Raw genomic sequence first — 21,791 nt, 5'->3', positions numbered from 1 at the left:
AGGGTCTGTGTGAGAGAAGAGCAGCAGACAGAGGGGGACACTGGCCTCTGTCCCCTCATGCCATGGCTGGTGCCAGCCCTGGGGCTGACTGGCAGTATGAGACCCCTCTCTGCCCTCCAGCATCTGCTGTGCCCTTGTGAGAGTCTTTGGGATGAGTACCCAGAGCCCTGCAGCCCCCTTTGGGTGGGCAATTGCATGGGGCCAGCCCAGCATGGGCTGCTGTGTCTGCCTGGGCTGGGGAGAGGGCAGGGGAGGTGGGCAGAGCTGTGGGGGGGCTGGGCTGGGAAGGGCCTGGGAGAGGAAAACACCAGTGTAGAGCTCAGCTGTGTGAGTGTGCATGGTGGGGTACAGAGCAGGGTGGTCCTGGTGCAGACCCAGGGGTCGTGCTGAAGGAAGCAAGGCACCAAAGGAGAGGGCCTGCACTGTTTCATGCTCCTTGGAGACCCCAGGGAGGATGCAGCAGGGAAAATTTCCCTAAGAAGTCCCGAACACTTCTCATTTCCCTGTGTGGTCCCAGCCCCAACAAGGGACCTTTGCTGCATTGTCACATCTATCCTTCTTGGTGGCTTAGTGAGACCAAACTCCATTGCCATTTCCAATATAAAGTGATTCATTTTCCTACTGACCCTTCTTACACACAAGTGTCCCATAGCTCTTGCCACAGTTGGTCACTCAGCCAAGGCCGTGATCAGAGACTTCCAGCCGGATCATGTGCTCATGGCCTTGTTTTGACAAATATTGAAACAGGCCAAGGGTTGCCATCCCAGCAGCTGCCCTGGGCCCAGCGCGCCAGCCTTTCACTCTAAACGATTCCTCAAATAAAACCCCAACTCTCTCAGCCCCTCCTTGTCCATAATGTGCTCCAGGTCCCACCCATCCTTCTGGCCTCTTCAGGACCTGCTCCAATCTGCCAGGGTCTTTCTCTTTCTGGGGAGCCCCATTTTGGGCACAGCAGTCCTGATGTGGTCCTGTGGTGGGTTAAACTTGGCCTGAAGCCAACCAGCGCCCCAGCTGCTCATTTACTCCCCTGATTCAACAGGACAGAGGGAGAAAATAAACCAGCAACGTTTGTGTGTCAAGATAAAGAGAGGGAGATCACTTACTGATCCCTGTCATATCCAAAGATGTGTTGTCTTGCCAATGATTAATTTCTTACCAATTAATATTTTTTGGATTGTGAGATACTATGGGAGGAGAAACAATGGGTGGTAAAGGCTGGCTTATTCTGGGGGCGTCACTCTCCTTGGTGTTCACTGCACAGGTAAGCAAGGATGCCAAGAGTCCAGGGGCTTGTGGTCAAGTTCCCCAGACCCAACAACCCACCCAGTCTGATGCTCGTCTGGACCTAGGTCTCCCCAAAGTGGAAGACCAGCTCTAGGGATGTGAAGACCAGTGCCAGCCTTGGTTGTAGTGACTATGAAGTTGTGGTTTCCTTGATCCCCAGGCATGTGGGGAAGGAAAGCAACACCCTTGCTGACCCTAAGCCTGACCCTGACCCTGACCCTGACCCTGACCCTGACCCTAACCCTAACCCTAACCCTAACCCTAACCCTCTAACCCTGACCCTGACCCTAACCCTCTGACCCTGACCCTGACCCTGACCCTGACCCTAACCCTAACCCTCTAACCCTGACCCTGACCCTGACCCTGACCCTGACCCTAACCCTAACCCTAACTCTGACCCTAACCCTCTGACCCTGACCCTGACCCTAACCCTCTAACCCTGACCCTGACCCTGACCCTGACCCTGAACCTGACCCTGGCCCTGACCCTAACCCTAACCCTAACCCTGACCCTGAACCTGACCCTAACCCTAACCCTAACCCTGACCCTAAACCTGACCCTAAACCTGACCCTAACCCAAGTCCCACCAGCAGCACTCGAGCCTTCGAGTCCTGCTGGCGGCACCCATCCAGCCCTGCCAGTGGCAGGTGAGATAGCAAGTGCCACCAGCAGCTGACAGGGCACCAACTTCCAGCACCAGTGATGGAGGCGTCCAGGCATGAGCCAGCAGCACTGGGAGCCGCCGGGATCTCCTGGCGGGAGGACACCTGCCCCATCTGCTTGGGTCCCCTTGAGGGCCCCGCTGCTGTGGATCCGTGCTGGCATGCATTCTGCCACGCTTGCATCCAGCACTGGGCTGACACCACCGTCGCTGCCACCTGCCCCATCTGCCGGGGGCGCATCGTGGCCATCTGCCACCTGCAGGGACAGGTGGACCACAATGGGGCAGCCCGCCATCATCATGGCCGGCTCCATCCTCAAGTAGAGCTGTGGTGGTGGCAGGGGCGGTGGCAGCGGCGGCAGCAGCGGGGCCCCGGAGGTCCCAGGCACCGGAGGCTCTCTGACGACCGTGGGGAGTGCAGGCCCCCCGTGCCCCGCCAGCACGTCCGCAGCATGTCCAGCCCGCAGGACAGAGACCGCAGCCCCCTCCACCGCTTGCCGGACATCAGCGAAGATCTGCAATGGCTGCGCAGGTCGTTGGAGGATGAGCCGGGCTCAGGGGACCATGTGCGCCGCCTCCCCTTGCCCTGCTACCGAGTGAGGCGGCCGGGCCCTCCAGGGCCCTCCCGAAATAGAAACACTGGGGATGCTGAGAGGGGCCACACCTGGTTTCTTCTGTGTCTGGTTGCTCTTTGCTGCACAAGTCGGGGAGTGAGAGGGGTATGGCCCTGGGAACTGGGGAAGAGGCTGGCATATGGCTCAAGAACTGGTAGAGAGGGAGGAATGTGTGTGTCGGAACTGGGGGAGAGGGGCCACTACTGGCTTCTTCTCTGCTGCTTTGCTCATTGCTGCGGGGATGGGATGCATCCCCAGAAGGGGAAGGGGGAGTGCCCTGGGACTCTTGCCAGCAGATCCCCAAAGGGGCCAGTGCCTGCTGTCCTGAAGGCCAGGGCGAGGCAAGCAGCTGAGATGGGGGTTTCAGGGAGACCCTCCTCTCCTCTCCTGCCCCCACACCCCTGTGCTGCTGAGGGCTGGGGGAGGCTCTCCGGCTGGGGGAGATTTAACCCTAAGTCTTAACCAAATAACCTAATCCTAAGACTCAACCCTAAGACTCAACCTTAAGACTCAGCCTTAAGACTTAACCCTAGGACTTAACCTTAAGACTTAACCCTAAGTCTTAACCCTAAGGCTGAGCCTAGAGACTTAACTCTAAGACTCATCCTTAAGACTTAACCCTAAGACTCAACCTTAAGAATTAACGTGAAGACTTAACCCTAAGACTCAACCTTTAGACTTAACTTTAAGACTCACCCTTAAGACTTATCCCTGATACTTAACCATAAGTCTTAACCTAAAGACCTAACCCTAAGACTTAACCATAAGTCTTAACCTAAAGACCTAACCCTAAGACTTAACCTTAAGAATTAAGCTTAAGACTTAATCCTAAGACTCAACCTTAAGAATTAAGCTTAAGACTTAACCCTAAGACTCAACCTTAAGAATTAACCTTAAGACTGAACCCTAAGACTTAACCTTAAGACTTAAGACCAGCAGGCCAGGGATGGTTTGCATGGTTTCCATATGTTATTCTCAGGACTCTGTCTTTGCTGCTCGAAAGCCTCAAGTGCCCTCTTTAGCTCACCGGTGCAACAGCCATGGCTGCTGCTATGTATGCAATTTCAATAGACCCGCAGTGAGACACCCTGGCTAATGGCGCAACCAACTGGAAATCCTTCAGCTGCTTCTGCGGTAGGCAAAGGGAAATTAACTGAGTCATCCATGCAAAGCCCTTTCTTTTTGTTGAGTTGGCTATGAAATGTAGCATTTTCACCACTGCTGGAACACTTTCAACAAGTCACAGTAGGATTTTGGACTACAGACATATCTGTGCTTCCCCAAAGGTACCTGGACAGTGGGCAAGTGGGACGTACAGGTGCAAGCCAAGGGATGGGCAGAGGGGAACGGGAGAGGAGGAGGGACAGCTGGAGAAGCACAATAGCAGAGCACTGCTCCAAAAATGATCAGCAGAGGAAGAATAATGGCTGCTGTTATTATTTAACATCATTACATCCCAACAGTTGAGGTCCACAGCATCCATAAAGTGTCACAAGAAGCTTCCTCCTAGTAATATTTTTCTCCAAAAGGAAATTGACTTCATCTGGAGCAAAATGCACAAACCAAACCACGGTGCTGTCCACAAACAGCCAATAAGAGTGACTGCACCTCAGCACTTCAAAGAGAGGGGAAAAAAGGCTGTAAGAATTATAACAAAAAGAATAAACACATCTTGTCCTAGTGAGCAAGAGAACAAGCTCCTCAGATACACTAACAAATCAATGTATGTGCACAAAGCAAGATGTGTCTGAAATGAGGAGAGATTCCACTGCAGTTTGGAAACTGAGATGGTTTCTTACACACACACACACACACACACAGACACACACAGACACACACAAGACTTCCACACACAGTCTTGGTCAGGATACTATAAACAGGGGTTTACTTTCTCACGAAAAATACCACTGGACTCTTCATTGATGAAGAGGAAGATGACAGGTCTGTTATCTCTGCCGGAAGATAGCACTTCCTACAGCCTACAGTTTCTCCTGGCACTAGGACATGACATCGGGTTCAGCAAGAGAAAGTGCCAAATCTTGAATCATTAGACCTGCTCAAAAGAGAAATAACAAAAGCTTTAAAATCAGGCCAGTACTAAATCCTCCTTCCTATGCAGAATTGGGGTGTGCACTTCCAGCCCCCACACAGAAACAGAGGGGTTTCTTAAAAAGCCACTGTCTGTCTAAACCTGCACACAGCATTGATGTGTATCTATCTCACATTCACACATTCACTTCTCTCCCACTGAGATCATTTATTATCACGGGAGCACTTTCCCATAAGCATGTGGACACATGACCAGAAGTGCACTTGGCACGCTGATGCATTAAAACAATTGGGGATTTTTTTTCCACTTTCACTGTAAGTGCCGTCTTGCGATACCAAAACTTGTGCTACAGACCTCCCCCTGCAGCAAGGGGAATATGAAAAGAAGGGCCAAGCCCCACATGCCCATCTAATACCCCTGCAGCTTCTCCCGAAGGAGCTGCCTTGCCATGGTTCTTTGCCAGATTCCAAACTGGGGACCTGTGTTTGGTCTCGCTGAACTCCCCTTGCATGGGAAATTAAAGGCAAGAGAAATTAAGAGTCCTGTCCTGATGTTGTTATGTAAAGGATTCCACTAATGCACTAGCATAACTCTGAAGGTCAAAAGAGACTAATATAATGCATGCATAGGAGAAGAAGTGGCTGTATCTTGCTTGATACCTTTTCCCAGATCCCTCCTGCTGTTGCTTCTAGGTGTTTAGTTAACTAACATAAACTTCTCAAAGCAAAAGCAAAGCCTTTTGAAGTGGCTTCGTTTCAGTAGCAGGTACTTCCAAATATGATTCTTTTTTCAATTTGTGCTGTTCAGGATTGCTGAGGAAGAAAAGTGCTAGGAAAATGGGCTTGCTGTTACATAGTCTGTGGCTGCCTGGCATAGCAAGCTTGCTTTGTAGTTCTCAGGAATGTGCCAAATGCCTTCAAACAAATGCACTACATAGTCTCTGTCCAAAGTTCCTAATATCTCAAATTTGCACGATGCAAAATAGAAGGTAACAAAGCTGTCTGGGGAGAGGATAACTGATTGAGGTTACATTAAGACCATGGGATTACTCAACCAGAGGCACGCAAACATCGCTGGACAAAGTTTATCAGTCTGTTCCAAATTCTAATTTGTTAGAACATTATTTTTGCAGATTATGCTAGGGTTTTACTTTGGATCTTTATTGTCCGAAAAGACTCCTCTTTCTCTGAGGACCTCTATTCCCCTCTCTACTGGTAGCAAAAGATTTAAAGTCTAACAAAACTCTAGGCCACCCAGCCGCAGGGTAAGATTTCCAGTAACTGATTCTGGATCTGAAATCCCCTGCCTGTTTGCAAAGCCAAGCCTAAAACTTCAAATGGTAAAAAACAGAGGATATTTGCCAGACATTGCTCTTCACAGAGATTTGTAGTTTTGTGATGATAATTCCATTCTAGTACCTCTTACACTGTAGGTTCTGACTTCCCGCACCACCAAGCTGCAGTAGTATTGTACAGAGAACACTAAAGCAAAGCTGAATGTATGAAAATACAAGACTAGGCCAGAAACCCATCACATGCAGAAGAAATAACCGATTATCCACCAGAAGTAAACTAACCCCTTTTTAGAGACTTTATTTCTCACAGAGTTTAGCCTTTGTAATTCGTTTACCTTATTGAGGCCAGCTGTTGAAATAACACCTCCCCATAGAGGCTGGATGCATTCAGTCTTGGACTTGGTTGCAATGACAGGGTTTGGCACTCCAGTTTCACTACAGGTGGACAACTTGCCAGCAGCCTGGAGACTACGCCTGATTTGTAAGACTGGAAGTCAAGCAGGTGCCAGGGGGTTCAGTGCAGAGGTGCAGCTCAGAAGTTCCAAAACAAAGAAAGATTCCTTTCCAGTGGCCCCTTCTGAATTGAGGGGGCTCTGCTCATGGTTATTCCTTTTATAAAGAGGCATGTGTGGAGGCAAAGGCTACAGTGCCTGCTCCTGCTTCAGTTGGAACCTCTTCTCTGTGATCACTCTCAAGCTGAAATGCATTTGTGTTTTTTTGACAGGTATCTGACCCGCTGGTCCATCAGATCTGCAAAGCTTATCTGGAAGAGGGGCCCTAAGTGATGCAAAAAACCTCTGCCAGTGGGACACCCTTTGCTGAAGGATAATGTCAAACATACACACAAGCCTCTCTGCTTAAACCACTAATGGACAGAACTGGCATAGTCAGTAAGCACAGCTGTTTCCCACTGCTCTGCTTTTTTTGCAAGGTTGTCAGTATCCCCGATTTTCTTATGCCAAAACTGTCATTAGTACTCTATACTGTCTCCAGTGAATGAGCTGCAACCTGCTCCTCTAGCAGAATACAAGATTTAGCAAAGCAAAGTCCAGTGTGCAGAATGATTTGGAGAAAGGAGGGGCAAAGACTTTTACCTCAAAGCTGGAAAGGATCTGAAGGCTTTTGTTTCATCGTGGTTCACGACTGGGTTTGGAAAAGCATGTTTCCCGCTTTTTCCAACAATGAATGGTGATTCCCCATTAACCTGTGTTTCAGCTCAGATCTGCCTCATTTGGGCTTTTATACCTGTGACACTAATGGAAGAAAAAGTCTCCTGCAGAACTGTATTTCCTTGGCAGTAACAGAAATTGTTATGACTACTGAAATTAATTTTTTTAATTATCTGTACTATCCATAATTTGCAGCAGAACACCTATGGCAGTGGTAAACAGACGTGTGTACCTTACACGTCCCCTTAAGGATTTCTGGCTTGTGCTTCACTCCTGGATCTGGGAAATACAGAATGTTGACATCCTTGATGACTTGGCCTGTGATTTTTTCCCCATGGAAATACATTTGCCTTAAGTCGTCCGTATTGGTGGTACGGCTGCTTCCTGGGATAGTTTGGGCCTGATGGATGCGCATAATTTTCCACGCTCTAACTAAAAGGTGGCACCATTTCTCTCCTTGTATAGTAGTACGTGCGTGTACCTTGCACCTACTGACCACTGCTACTTGAGACGTGCTACTTATGGGCCTGGTATGAAAAGGTCATTACATTTATCAGGGTCATTATGGCTTTGGCTCCGTTTCTTTGATATTTGTCTGGGGGCTACAGATCAACACAGCTTATTTATATACTACTATGCCACTTAACCTTGTACTGCTTTCATCAGAATCATCTGCTAATAACTATCAGCATGGACAGGAACAGAGAGTAAGGATAAACACGTTTTACCCAGGAAACCAAGTTATAATCGTTCTTCTTAGCCTTACTTTGTGAAATGGAAGCCCTACATTCAGCCCCTTGAGCTGGCCAAGATCTTTTTGCTTTGGGAGGCAGAGCTAAGACTTCATTAACTATACTGAGATAAAATCTCTGGCTGACCGTCGATTTTATGAAGCTTTGAAACCTACAGCCCTTCAGAAGGGAAAAGATTTTTCTTTCTTCTCCTGCGTACAGAAGTTACTACGTCTTCTAGCCTAGGTAGCTCTGCTCAATGAGCTTTACTAATGGAAAAGTCACTGGATTAAACCACTGCCTTGAGATGAACCTGAATGAGCACATTTTGCAAAAGACCAGGTGATGCCCACAGTTAATGTTTTCTACAGTTTAATGCCATGAGCTGGAAGGACCTCTCTAATTTTCATGAAACCTAACATTTGAAAAACAAAATACTTTCTTCAATATGCCTTTCTCGAGTTCAGGGTTTAGTACAGATCCCTTACAGTATGCATGAGCTTTCTACTCTTGAGTGCAGCCCTGTTCTGTTTGTTGTTCATGGGTGATAGTAGGCATTCATTCATGCTGTCTCCAAATTAGTTTTTGTGTAAACATGGTGTCAAGGAAGTGTCATGGTTGTGTAAGCATGTGTAACTAGATGGCCTAGGTTTGATTTCTAACCTGGGGCTTCACCCATCGTGGAAGAAAATGCCATCTATCAGTATCTAAAGGATCTTCAGTGACACATAACAGGGAATTCAACCTGGAGCTGAAGGAGGATCGCACACAGCAAAGTCCTAAGAAAAGAACTGGGGCCAGAATCCAGGCACAAAAGAATCTTGCTCAAAGTGCAGAGGTTTCACACATTTATTAGAACAAGCAGTAAACAAAAGTCTCCTAAGTATAAAATCTAAATGTTCTCGAGCCCTCATCCCAGACAGGCGAGTCACAGCATGAAGGGCAGATCCAAGTTCTTCTCGCCAGTGCCGAAGCAGACATAGCCGTATCGCTCGGTCATTGGGACATGGTAGAACATCAGTCCCAGCCGCAGCAGGCTCCGCAGCACCACCACAGTGCCTCCCTTCTCTAGCTGGAAAGTCCAGGAGCCTGTGCAAGAAAATGCCATTTGTCAGTATGTCACAAGTGCAGTCCCTGGAAAGGAGAAAGAGGCAGCGTTCCTGGAGCAAGCTGTCCCTAAGCTGAGAGGGGGACTGCAGTGCGTTCTGCCTGGCCAGTTAACAGTGCACAAGGCTGCACTGGAGTTTGTGACACCTGAGAAAAGGGAAGTGAGGGAGACCAGAAACCTTGATACCTTTTTTTCTTTTGTCAGTTCAGTGTTACAGGCTGCCCTCAATTCCAGATGTCTGTGTCTAGCTTCACACGGTAGCATATTCCATGGCTATGATAGTAACGCCATATGCGTCACAGGAAGGGACCCCTGGAGCTCCAGACTTGTATACTTGATCCCTAGGAGAGGCTAGAGCTATTCTTGGATGCTTCTGAGCGGGCAGCAGTTACTCTACCAAGCTGCCACCTACTTGGTCTAGCTACTAGCTATAGAGAGCCAAGACTAGCTATGGCAATCCTGCATAGTATGGAATTTATTTTTAAAATAAACTTGTAGCTTTAGTAGTGAGAAGAGGAAGAAGACACTTCAGCTCCAGAGAAGACTGGTTTCCCTGATGCAGCAACTGGGAAAGAGGAAGAGAGCATGAAAAGCAGGGTATTTCTTAGCTCAAAGAATTTTGCAGAAAAGGTTAATTCTCTTCAGTCTTTCCTGGCTCCATCATTGAAGAGGATGTGCGTGGTAGGGGCAAAGGGATTAGTTTCCACATTAATTTTGCTTTGGCTCTGCGGAGGAGGTTCAGAGCCAGTGTGAAAATGCAATTTCTCCTGGATGCAAGGAGCTCTGAGCCACTGAGTGTTTGTTTTGCATCTGACAGCCTGGGAACAACACAGGAGGGGAGGGGGCTGGAGCATCAGCCTGGATTCAATGCCAGAGGGCAAGGAGCTGCCAAAAGAAGAAAATACCAGCTTCAGCACCAAATCAGTAATGCCTAGAGGCTACAATGTAAGGAAGAAGGTTCCTGCTGAATCTTCATCTAAAAGCAAAAGCAGCAGGCCCAAATAAAAAAGTGCAGTTGGAGCTGTCATACTACTACGGGCCTGGAGTCAAGCGGTCAGGCTGTCTGCACCCAAAGTCAAAATGTGCCAATTCCAGAGTAAGCAGAAAGCCCATAATGCCTTGGGACAGTTAGACGGTATTCATCCTTGTAGATAATTTTAGGCTCATCAGTTTATGCTGTGACTCATGCTTACTTACGTCACGGTTAGCCTGGGGAAGGGCTTCTGTGATTGCTGTCAGCTGCCAGTCCTCCCCTTCCCACTCACTTCTGACTCTTGGCCAATTTTAGTGGCATCCGACAAAGGGTTGAAGTGTTTTAACACCACAGGTTCCTACAACAGGTCTCCACAGGACACGGCCCAAGGGTTGACTGCAGCTCCTGAAGCTATTTGTTTATCTGCCAGCAGCTGTGGGGCAGCACAGGCTGTTTGGCTTGCCCGGCAGCAGCTATCTGGGCAATCAGTGCTTGTAGCTTTGGGCTCTTGCACACTCACTTGCAGTACATGTAGTCTCTGAAGCAGTTCATGGCAAACTGCAGTAGTTGAGGGCTCGATGGGGGGGGGGGGAAGTTGAGAGGAAACAGTATATATGGTGGCTGCAGAATCAGAAAGGAACACCACAATTCAAAGCCCTGTAAAACCAGGTGTCGTGAGTTCTGCTGCTCACCTGTTACCTCCCTCTTCTCTTTGTATTTATGTACTTTTCAAAAGTTTCTTGGGCACCACTGTTTCCCCTGTCTCCTTCAGTAGCAAGTTCCACAGGTTGGTTATATCATAATATGCACCGTGTCGTCTTTGATCTGTTACCTTCCAAAGCACCCTCTTCAGTTACATGCAAACATGGAACTAAATGGACAGCAACACCTGCCTTCCATGGCAGTCACTGAACTTTCTAACAAAGTGACTCTGGCTGCAGGATAGAAGTACAAAAGAGACATTCACAATCTTTTAAGGACTCGGGAGATTTCCATACCGGAGAGCTTACTTCTGACTCACTCAGCTCCATGTTGCCACTAAAGAGAAACAGCTGGAATCTCAGTAAAGCAAAGCGCTACTTAATACAGAGCAGGATCAGTACAGGTGTGTGCCATCTTCCTTGCACTGTAACATTCCTTGCACACATCCTAGTTAAAGCATGAGCTAGTGTCTTCACACACAGTGGTTTCACAGACCAGGCAACCCCAGTCTCCCATGCAGTCTCTCCAGTGCTACTCATATGGACACAAACTGGACTGGACCTTGGTCATAGCTGGAGTAAACCCACATATTAATGGTTCAGCCACTGGGATTACAAATTCTAACTGACTGGGTCTCTGACAAAATCTGCATGTTCTTAAGAAACTTCACTACTTGGATAGCGTGGAATCCCAGGTGAAGAACATTTCATGATGAGGCAGATCACCCAGTGGCTGAAGCACTACAGCCATCTGCTGTCAAAGGACAAGCTTTCAAACAGTTTATTGAACTTTGCCTCTAAAAATTTTCACCATTTGCTCGTGGCGGTAGCTAGACTATGCATAGGGGAGTTGAGCAACAAGTGGCAAGCAAATAGGTCTGAATATGTGACAAATGACTTTTTCCCTTTCTCCTTTGAACATCGACTCTGCTTTCAGTGCAGGGTTCTTGCAGCTTGCGCTTGCAGAAATGATCTGCAAGCCCTTTATCACGTACTGGTGGTTCTTGCTGTGGCTTTACACATTGGTTTGCAGGGGGGTGACTGTAAACTTTTGAAAGAGTTTCTCTGACAAAAAGCTAATGGAATGAGGACCTCTCATTGTCTTTGATTTAGGACCAGTCCCCTGAGAAGCAAGTCTGTCAAGAATAGGACTGTGCCTTGCCTTGCTGGGTGGTGAGAGCCTCTAGGGATTATCTGGTTTGCTAAACGTCTCCCAACATACTGGAAGCATCCAGCAGCCTGGGTACATGTGATAGCTTGTGTGTGTGTATATATGTTCATGTACACAGATGAATCCTCTGCCCAAAACTATTTACAAAGAACGAAAAGAAATGCCTGGAGCATGACAAATGGGAAAGTTGAGAAGGAAAACAGGTATATTAATGCTCTCATGAACTATATCTGGATTCAGACTTCTTTTTGCTGGACAAATTCACAGAGAAGGTAGAGTAAATAGAGTTCAACTTGATTTAATCCCCTTATCTATGCCCTGGGGCAATACAGTACATGGATCCATGATCTCCTCACAACATTTACCCAGTGTGCTTATCTATCTCTGCAGAGGATTCATCAGCAGTTAACTCTGCTGATCAAAGGAACTTCCCATGTACCTTCACACCTGGCAGAAATGGACAGATGTAATTGAAGACAGCTCCATTCACTTTTATGCTTGATCTCTGAAGGCTGTGATGTGCAGCTGTTTCATTTCCCTACTGTCTGTCCAAGCTGCAAACTCCCAAAGGGCTCAGATTTGTCATTTCACAAATGTGAGACCTTTGGGGAATATTACATTGTTACAGCTTTCTAGCTCTTCTCTGATGCTTGGCTCTGCATCTAATTCTATGCAAATAGGGACAATAAAGTTTTGCTGATGCTGCATAAGTCTTCCTGTGAAATAAGGACCTGAACAAAACAAGCAGGTTACTTCAGGGCAATCCCACCTGGACTGACACAACACTCGTTGAAGACAGGAAAAAAATTACATGAAACTGTCTGAAACTGTAATGTCATTTTCACTCAGATCCTGTTTTCAGCAAGAATTAGTCATAGAGCTGCTCTTTATTCTGCAGAGCCAAAACAGCAGCAGCCGTGCCACCTTCTACCTTTTACTAACCAGATCACTGGGGACATATTTCTAACACAGCAATCAAAGGTGATCTATTCAGTATACTTTTCCAGGCTGGACCTTTGCAACACACAAAATCAATTCAGAAACCGCACTGATACACAGTGCTGGTGTTTGCCTTCTAAGGAGGCAGCACATTAAAGTTGTGAAACCTAACCACTTATTTTGGTCCTTTTAGAGCCCATTATCTCAGTCTGTTTTTTCCCATACCTCACCACATTAGCAGCATTTGAGGAGATGGTCCAGAAGACAAAATTATTTGAACTCATGAGACACGGAGCAAGTTATTCTCCTTGAAAGCTTCAAGACAATTGTGTTCTCTTCCATCACAGCTCAAATCTCACTATATTAATAAAAAATGCTTTTTCAGGCCCACCTTTCTTGTAGGAGTTTGAAATAACGATGTCATAAACCACTCTAAATGTACTTTAATCAGAAGCTAATGAACAGCATGAAATAATAGCTTAAAATGAATATGCCTTCTTTCCTCCTTCAAGAAAATGCCTTAGAAATGCATTTCATAATAAAATATAAAAAGGGCTGAGAACTGCAAAAATGAAATGCTGCTTTTATCCTTTTTTTTTTCTTTTATCCTTTTTCTTTTCTTTTAAACCTCCCTGCTATTACAAATGGTTCTTGGAGTAAAATCATTGCATAGGTAGCTGTAGGTCTCTATTACTATAAAAATGCAGGAGTGGGATGCTGGGTTCAAATCCTTTCTAATATTGGCTCAGAATATCCCAGGGCAGTCCCCGTACTGTTCATTGCCCCTGTGTCAGACAACATGTCTCTTGCTGGGAGGCTGAGAAACTCAGAGCATCAGTCTGTAAGGTACACCAAGACTCCTAGATAAAAGTTGTCAGGAAAAAAAAATTTATGAATTATTATTTGCATTGGAGGGAATACAAATAGAACTAAGAGACAGCAAATAAAAGCTGGCTTTCCTAGAGTTAAATACTGATTTTTACTTGCATCTACGTGTGAGCTGTAGCCTATGTTATCCCTAAATCAGGCAGCAGAGTTAACTTCACTCATCATGCTTGCTGAGGTACGGGGAACCAGAGGTCATTGCTCTCATGCCAGAGATTTCTAACAGTAACACCGCTCTGGTAAGATTTCCATTCTTCAAAATACATTTTTTTTAAAGAGCAAATTAATTCTGAAGCTGCACCCAGCAAACCTAAGGAAGCCAAGCACTGTCTGTGTTGAAACTATTGCCTGTTGCTGCTCCAGAAGGGAAGGGAGGGAGCTGCTGTGTGGGAGGAAAAAGCATGGGAAAAATATCCGCTGGATGAAGATCTGGAGCTTCCTATTCCCTCTTTAGAGCAGGCTGCAGCCTCCACCCCTCCAAACGCAGACAGGAATTCTGAGGAGTTCCTTACATCTTTCCCAAACAGGAAAGTGCTTTGAAGATTCTGATGCTCACCCAGTGTTAAACCACTGCCTTTTTTATGGCACTTCAACAGCTGCCAGGACACCAGAGCTGAATTTCAAAAGTCAACCTACTTCTCAGCTTCTTCTTCCTTTCCAGTTGCCAATAGAAATCCCTGTCTCATCCCCATGTCTGTCTCAGCTATGGGCTGAATCTTCTAATTCACAGAGGCAACAGGGTGCGTGAGACATTAGCTTTTAAACAAAAGCCTTTTAAGAAGGCTGTTTGCAGAACTTTCCTGTGGGAACTGGTCCACTTTCAGTATGACCTCTCATAACATTGCTGCTTCGGAGGTGATTCAGCAATGCCTCGTTTCAGTACAAGCTTGAGAAGAAACAGCTTTAAGAGCTAGACAGGCTGATAGAGAGGCTCCATGTTGCAAAAGCTCACAGAGGGTCATAAAAGTGACATTATCAATTCCTCTTCAAAGGAGGAAATGTCTCAAGGGAAAAGCAGCGTCAGCATGGTTGCTCTTACCATTAACACAATACGCTGCCACATGAGCAGGTTGTAACCTACCTTGCTGCAGTTCAGTTCTGAGTGAGGGTGAAGTATGGAGTTATAGCACAAATATTAACCCACAGAGGGGTAACATAACCGCTTCCCTTTGCAAAAGCAGCCACTGCTTGGCTGCGCGACCCCAGGCACTTAGCTCTGACAAAGCTACACTGCACCCATGGGATTTAGCTTCCATTTCCCTCCAACAGAAAATCTAGCACTGCAAAGAGCTTCCTACTTCTAATTTGCTGTCGATAGGAAACAAAGACAAATTGCACAGCAGAGCAGCTGTAAGGAAATTTTGCTGCACGGACATTTGAGGCACAGCCTACCAGCCATAAGGACACACATCCAAACGCTCTTATATGTGGGGCTCAGACTCTATCACGCCATTTACTGGCTACAAACTAAATCTCTTTCATTTGCTTGACACACCACTTGCACCCCATATGTTAACACTGCTGTCAATATTTCCAATTCCCCATATAACTATTTAATAATAATTGAATAAAAACACAGACTGGTTGCAGGTTTGGTACTATTTTTAAAAGCCTCCAGAGCCAGGAAAGCACAGTTTACAAACAGTCAGATGCTTCCAAGTGGCTCTTGCGTGGTCCTAATGCCTGCCACATCTTTGACACACAAATACAACCATGCCCAAACCTCAAAGTAAAATGGTCTTGCTTCAGAGGGTTTTTCTCTCCATTATCCTCTCCCACTGGGGATGCCTCTGCAGCACAAATGATTAAGACAGCCCTGGGCCTTCCATTTACACACAAAGTACCTGTTTCCTGCTGACAAGGAAGACCCAGGCATTGCAATGTTGTCCCAGGAGCACAGTATTCAGAAGCCTCCAAGTACTGGCTGAAATGAGGCCGTACTTAGACATCTGACAACAGTGCGGCTTAATCCAGTTGAAGCAGGCTCTGCCCCCAAACCCTTATTCCCCTCCTCATCACTCTTCCATCACAGAGACCACAAAAGTGTTTATTTACTGCTCAGTGAACCAGGTCAGGGAAACAATCTGGCTGAAAAATAGTTTAGCCAAAAATAAAATTATTTTTCCAGCTGAAATCTGGCTGCACAGCCAGCAATGCCAACACAAAAGAAGGGACAATACACAGACATAAATGAGCAGCAAAGGATGGGAAAGACTGAAAAAGCTAGCACAGAAGTAACACACATCAAATTGCAGCCTCCTTATAGCCCAGTTAGTTTGCCCTTAAGTCCTAAATCCACCTGATAATTAGAATAGAGCTAGGATCCTTTTAACTTTTGTTGTTGTTCTTGAGAAAAAGATGCAGACTTTGCACAGAAAGCATCCAGAACAGAGATTTGGAACAGGGCTGTGCACTGGAGGAAACAGCAAGACAATATACAATCAAAATTTAGGAGTAGAAAAACTGGTTAAAATCTGTGCTATTTGGATTCTGACAACTGTAATACTGATCATTGTATCTTGGGTCTTCTGTAGTAAATTTACAAATCTCTCAGAGAGGCAAAGCACCCTCCTTCCAAAGCACAAGTTTATGCTGGATCTTGTCACACTCCATATTTCTTGTTCAGCTGGTCGCTGTGTGGAGCGTGCCAGGAGTCACGTAGCATCTACCTGGGGAGCCCCTGCATTAATCCGTCACCTTCGTGGGCTTCTGAGAGCCCATTGGTTGGTAGGAAGAAAAAGAAGGAGTCTCTCGCCCCTCCCTGCTCTGAATGAAAGACGCTTCCTCTAAATCTTGCTACAGGATTTCAGGCTCAATTCAGCTTCTTTGGGGCTTTTGTCACCAAACAAATGTGATGTCTTTGAAAGAAAGATTAACAGTTTGATGAAAGGATGCAATGGACAGCTTTGTTCTAGCCTGCTTCCCCCTAGAGCTTTCGGTCACTGTCACTTTCTTACCCACAGAGAATATCTGTCTGACTCTCAGAGGAGATTATGGCCGCCCTGTAAGATTTTGCCTCTCCTGATAACAAAGCACTGGCCACTTTGAGGAGGTGATAATGATGAACAGGGGCTGGATTAGGGGCAAAGAGCCTCACATCGATCTCCGAATTCTGAGAGAACACAAAGCAGTCGATGCTGGGATTCAAAACCCATCGAATGCTTAGAGGACATCCAATTCGCTCTCCTGCAGGAGGGGCAAGGCTACAAGCCCTGTCAGTCCCCCAGTTGTACTTCTTACCTCATCATCAAATTAGCAGGGCTAGTTAAAGGGGCTTAGGGTGAGGAACAGATGGCTTGGATTATTAACTGTTGATGTTCTCATACTAAACTAGATACTGAAATCTAGCCCGAATTACCTGAAGAGCTTACCAGTTTCTGAGAAGACTGTCACACTGAGCGTATCCACACAGCACGGTGCAGTTGTGTTGATATTCAAGCTGATTCTGAACACTAAAGATGGCTAAGCATCTTCTAATGCCTGGGATATCTTAGCTGTCTCTGCACAGCACAACCTGCACAGCACAACTGCCATACAAATATACCCATAGATGAACTGTCTCATCCTTTTCCCTCTACACACAGCCACGCACCCATTCAGCCTGCAGAATTTCAATCTATATGACATTTGCATACAGTAAAGCAAGACAACGCCCATTACTTCCTCCCTGCAAATGTTCTATGGCCAAAGGGGCAGCAAACAGCAAAGCAAAGCTATAAAGAGGGCTGGCACCAATGCCAGCTGCTGCACAGGCAGGAGCTGCCACTCAGAAATAGATCACTCCTAGCAAAAGCTGACCTTGTTGTGACTTCAGTGACATACAGACTGCCCTGGGCTTTCCCCTGCAAGTGATTTTTCATCATGCCCTAGAGAAAGGGCTAGGCCAAGGCTGACCGATGTGGTGATAAAACTATAACTTCTGGTTCTAAGAGGCTTCACCCGCATTTCCCATCAGTTCATCAAGAAGTTCATCTCCTTTTCATGTCCAATGAACCAGGAGCTGAAACAGAGACAGGGTGGGCCATGATTTCTTTTACTGAGAAGGAAAAAACTTCAATTATAATCCCTGGAAAGTTGCTACGGAAGACTCTGCTTCTGTCCTCCTCCTTTCACTGCAGCAGTCAGGAGAGTGAAGGATTCCACCACAGCTCTCGGTTGATGGGCAGCCCTGCTCCAGTATAAACTCATCCAAGGTCTCTGACTAAACAAGACCCCTGAGGTGATACAGACCGAGGACCCAAAAGCAGTGAATGCACTGCTTTATTACCCATAGACACAAAGCCCAAGGAAAGCAGACTCCTTTCCAGAAATCAAAGCAGACCACAGACGGCCAGTCAAAAGCTCTAATACTAGCTGGCTCTGGAGTCCTCACGTGGCAACATAGCAGGAGAGGTTCCAGTCTGATCTTGAACTCCTGAGCTGGCAGCACCCCAGCTTGTAAGAGGACAACATCTTGTATTGCTCCCAGGCAATGCTCTTGGGTCGCTGCAGGCGTAGCCTTAACAGCCTTTAAAGGCTCCTCAGTCCAAAAACATGAAGAGTGTCTCTACTTTTGAAGGATGTAGGAGACATGCTTATGTATTTGCGTACATCCATTGCATGCCTGTAATCACTAAAGGTGCGAAGAGAGCTATTGAAAAGCCCCAGGACCATTCCAGAAATTGCCTTAGCTTGGAAGGGACAGAGTAGCTTCTCCATACCTACAGTTCAGAAGGTCAATATACCACACACAGCCTGGAAACTCAGGCCATACCTTCTCCTCAATTTGATGCTGCTCTCGGTGCTTTTCTTTCTCGTTTTGCTTTTCTATAGTCTCCTTTTCTGTGCGCAGCACTGACAACGCCTGGACCACAGTGAGCCCTGCTGGAAAGCAGCAGCTGCGGCCAGCCTGGAACTATTTCTAGGGATGGATGACTTCAGTTTTAACAGAGAACTTCAGGTACCAACGCTTTAAGTAATAGCCCACTGAGCTAACTGTTTGGTTCGATTCTTACATCCGAAAGCCGACTGTTCTGATGCACGCTAATCTGTTTTACTCCTTCTGTACTACTGTGTTATGAAGTTTGTCAAAAACACTTCTATAAATGTCAGGTAACTCCATGGGATGCTGCAGCTCAGTTTCACACATTTGCCAGACCTACAGATCACCTCTCCGAACCAGGAATGAGGATAGCTGTGAGGCACACTAGGAGTTTTGTTCTATGTTTTGGCTACCTCTTTTTATCCTTGCTAATATGAAGCACTGCCCTCTCATTCATTATGGGTCTTTTAGTTTGAATTTCAGCAAGACAGCTTGAAAAGCCTTGTCCCCGTGTGGCTCTTGGCAGGCTAAGAGGTAAAGTGCTTTTGCTCTCAGTTTTCACAGAGCTGGGGAGGTGCTGCTTCTTGTTAAGCAATGAAAGGGGAGGGCTCAGGTCACATCAGTGAAATGTTAGCGGAGAAGGGAGGCTGGGTGAAAGTAGGTGGCCAGCACAGCATAGCACTGCTGGATTTTGCAAGGCCACTGGGGAGATAGCCATTTGTCTTAGAGCCCTGATAACGGGCAGGCTTGCTCTCTGCTCGCTAGCTGGGGGTTGTAAATACCTCTGCAGACACAGACTCTTCAAATGGCTGGAGACTAGGCTGATAGAGGATTAATCGCCTGGAGGGTGGGTCGAAAGGGAGTTAATTAGCTGTGTTAATGCATGGAGATAAAGCAGGTTCATGCCTCCTGGCCGCCTTACTTCCAGCACCTGGACTTTTGGGGCAACCAAGATGGAGCTACCAAAATGGGCCTTGACAGTGGCCAAAGGAAATTATCTCCCACTTAGAAACGCAGCCTCTCTATCTTCAAGGGCCCACTAAGCACCAGCTGTTGCTAAACCGGTAAAAAGCGTGCCAATGAAGCTCAGAGAACAGGAGGTTATGAGTGTTCTAACCCAGGCTACTATTCAGCAAATTTGCAGAAAGGCTGGTGCCCAAAGTATTCAGCCAAGGAAACAGCCACAAATCCCATTGTCTGCAATGCTGTGTAAGGAATGCCTCAAAATCACTGCACTTTCAGGTGAAGAAACGGAGCTACAGACTGAGTGGCTGTCACTTCTTCCACAGTCAAAATGGTAAAGGAGCTGAAACGATCTTCTCTCTAGGCACTTCTCTGGCTGAATCATGAAACAGCAACTAGACAAGACTCACTATGATCCACCCTGCCGCTGTATACCCGTTTAGAATGACGCTACGAAATCCCAGCATTACAGAGCCAGAGCAATCACATCTGAGAGGTCTCAGCTCCCCGGTCTACCCTACACAATGCATGGCAATAAGTCAGGAATCTCCTCAGTCCTCTTTTGAGCCCTCATGCGTCATAGTTCAGAGCGTAAAGCCAGCTGTACGGAGAGTCCTGTGCTTAGAGTCGCTGTCTCAGGAGCACATTGCCACCTTTGCGTTAATGTCACTGACAATGAAGAAGCCCAAACTAAAAATCACCCTCCATGGCTGTCATCAAGTTTACAGCCAGGCATATCAGGAAATCACCTGTTCTGTACTCCTACATTAAACTTAACTCAGTTACTCATGTCTGGGACTAGCAACTTAGATTTGCCTTTGGCTAAAACACAATTCCCAGGAAGACATCCAGAATGATGCTAAGATACCAAGAGACACAAATTCCTCCATTATCCTTGTTAGCCGGTAGTAATTTTACTGTTAAAATTTGTACCTAGTTCCTCATTTTCATTTTTCTGGCTATAATATTCAGCTGCTGATTCCTGATACGCCTGTCTCTGCTATACTAAATAGATCTTCGATAATCAATACTTAAACTCCATGGAGTATTTACACAGTGTGATACAGTCATTCTCATGTTCTTTCCTGCAAGGTAAACAGATTGAACTGTTTATGTCTCTCACCAGCCCTTGAATCCTTTTGTGGCTCTTTTCTGTAACTCTCCAGTTTTGCAATGTGCAGTAATCCAGTCCTGATTCCACTAACAGCATGCACAGAAAAAAAATCACCTCCCTGTTCCTATTTGCTACCCCCTTGTTTATAAATCTACAGATCAAATTAGCCTTTTAAGTTTCAGGATCCGACTGGGAGCTGATGTTCAGTGGGTTGTGCCTGGATTTCCTTTCAGAGCCACAGCTTCCAGAATACAGCTCACAGTCTGGCTTCCAGTCCCTGCTCTTAGGTCTGTGACTTTGCAAGTAGCTACATCAAAATGTACTTTCTTTAAGCAAGCCCAGTTCGCCAGATCTCTGTAGCTGTCCTGCCCTTGTCATTATTTGCCTCTCCACCAATTCTTTACTCCTAGATCATTTATAAATAAGTTGAAGAATACCAGTACTGGCACTAGTCCCAGCTGAATCCCCTTCTGACCCTCTCCAGAAATACACCCATTCAGTGATTTCTAAATCACAACTACCAATTAAGATAAGTTTAGGGGAATATTTCTGCAATGCTGGGATTTATTAAAGGTTAACATCGTAAGTATGCCACAAGTCTCCTGAGATAATGATTTCAGCAGTAACTTATCTGGCTCAGCCATTTTCATTTTTTGACACACAGTAAAGGTTGTCTAACTACCCTCCCATAGCAAACAGTCTGAAAACTGTCTGAAAGAGTATTTTATTGTCTTCATTTCATGTGAGTCCTTATTCTTCCCCAAAACAAACCAGAAAAAAAATTCGAGCATTTCTGCTCTTCCACATTTCTTATCAGCCTTTTTACCTTCACCATTTAGTGACAGTTTCCAGTACCATTACTATGCTTTCTTCTCCTATCAATATAGTTGAAAAAGTCCTCCCTATAGTTGTCAGGGACTACTGCAGGTTATCCTGGCTTCCTTGTCATTTTCTACTCAATATAAATTCCAAATTATATCAATCATTAATTGTTCCCAACTTTCTGTATTTCTTTTATATTGCTTTTTAAATTCTAATTCCTACCCTTATTCCACCTGTGAACTGTGGTAGGCTTTCAGCCAGAAGCAGCTCTTCATTGACTGGGAGTCATGACTTGTGAATAAAGTCTTCTTTTATAAATCCTATTCCCACTCATATCTTTTCCTATCCACATTTTTCTTTTCCTTTGCCTCCAACATACCTCCCCTCCCGCATCAGTTTTTAACTGCATCAGGTTTTTAACCTGTTGGTGTCCCTTATCTCCATATCAAAGTGATCTGAGTCAGCAATCTGTAACAAAACTCAGAGTCAATTTATTGCTTTTCTGAACTGT

The sequence above is a fragment of the Falco punctatus genome (genome assembly GCF_963210335.1).
Source record: "Falco punctatus genome assembly, chromosome: 10".
Lineage (NCBI taxonomy): Eukaryota > Metazoa > Chordata > Aves > Falconiformes > Falconidae > Falco > Falco punctatus.
Note: the sequence above shows the minus strand (reverse complement) of the source record.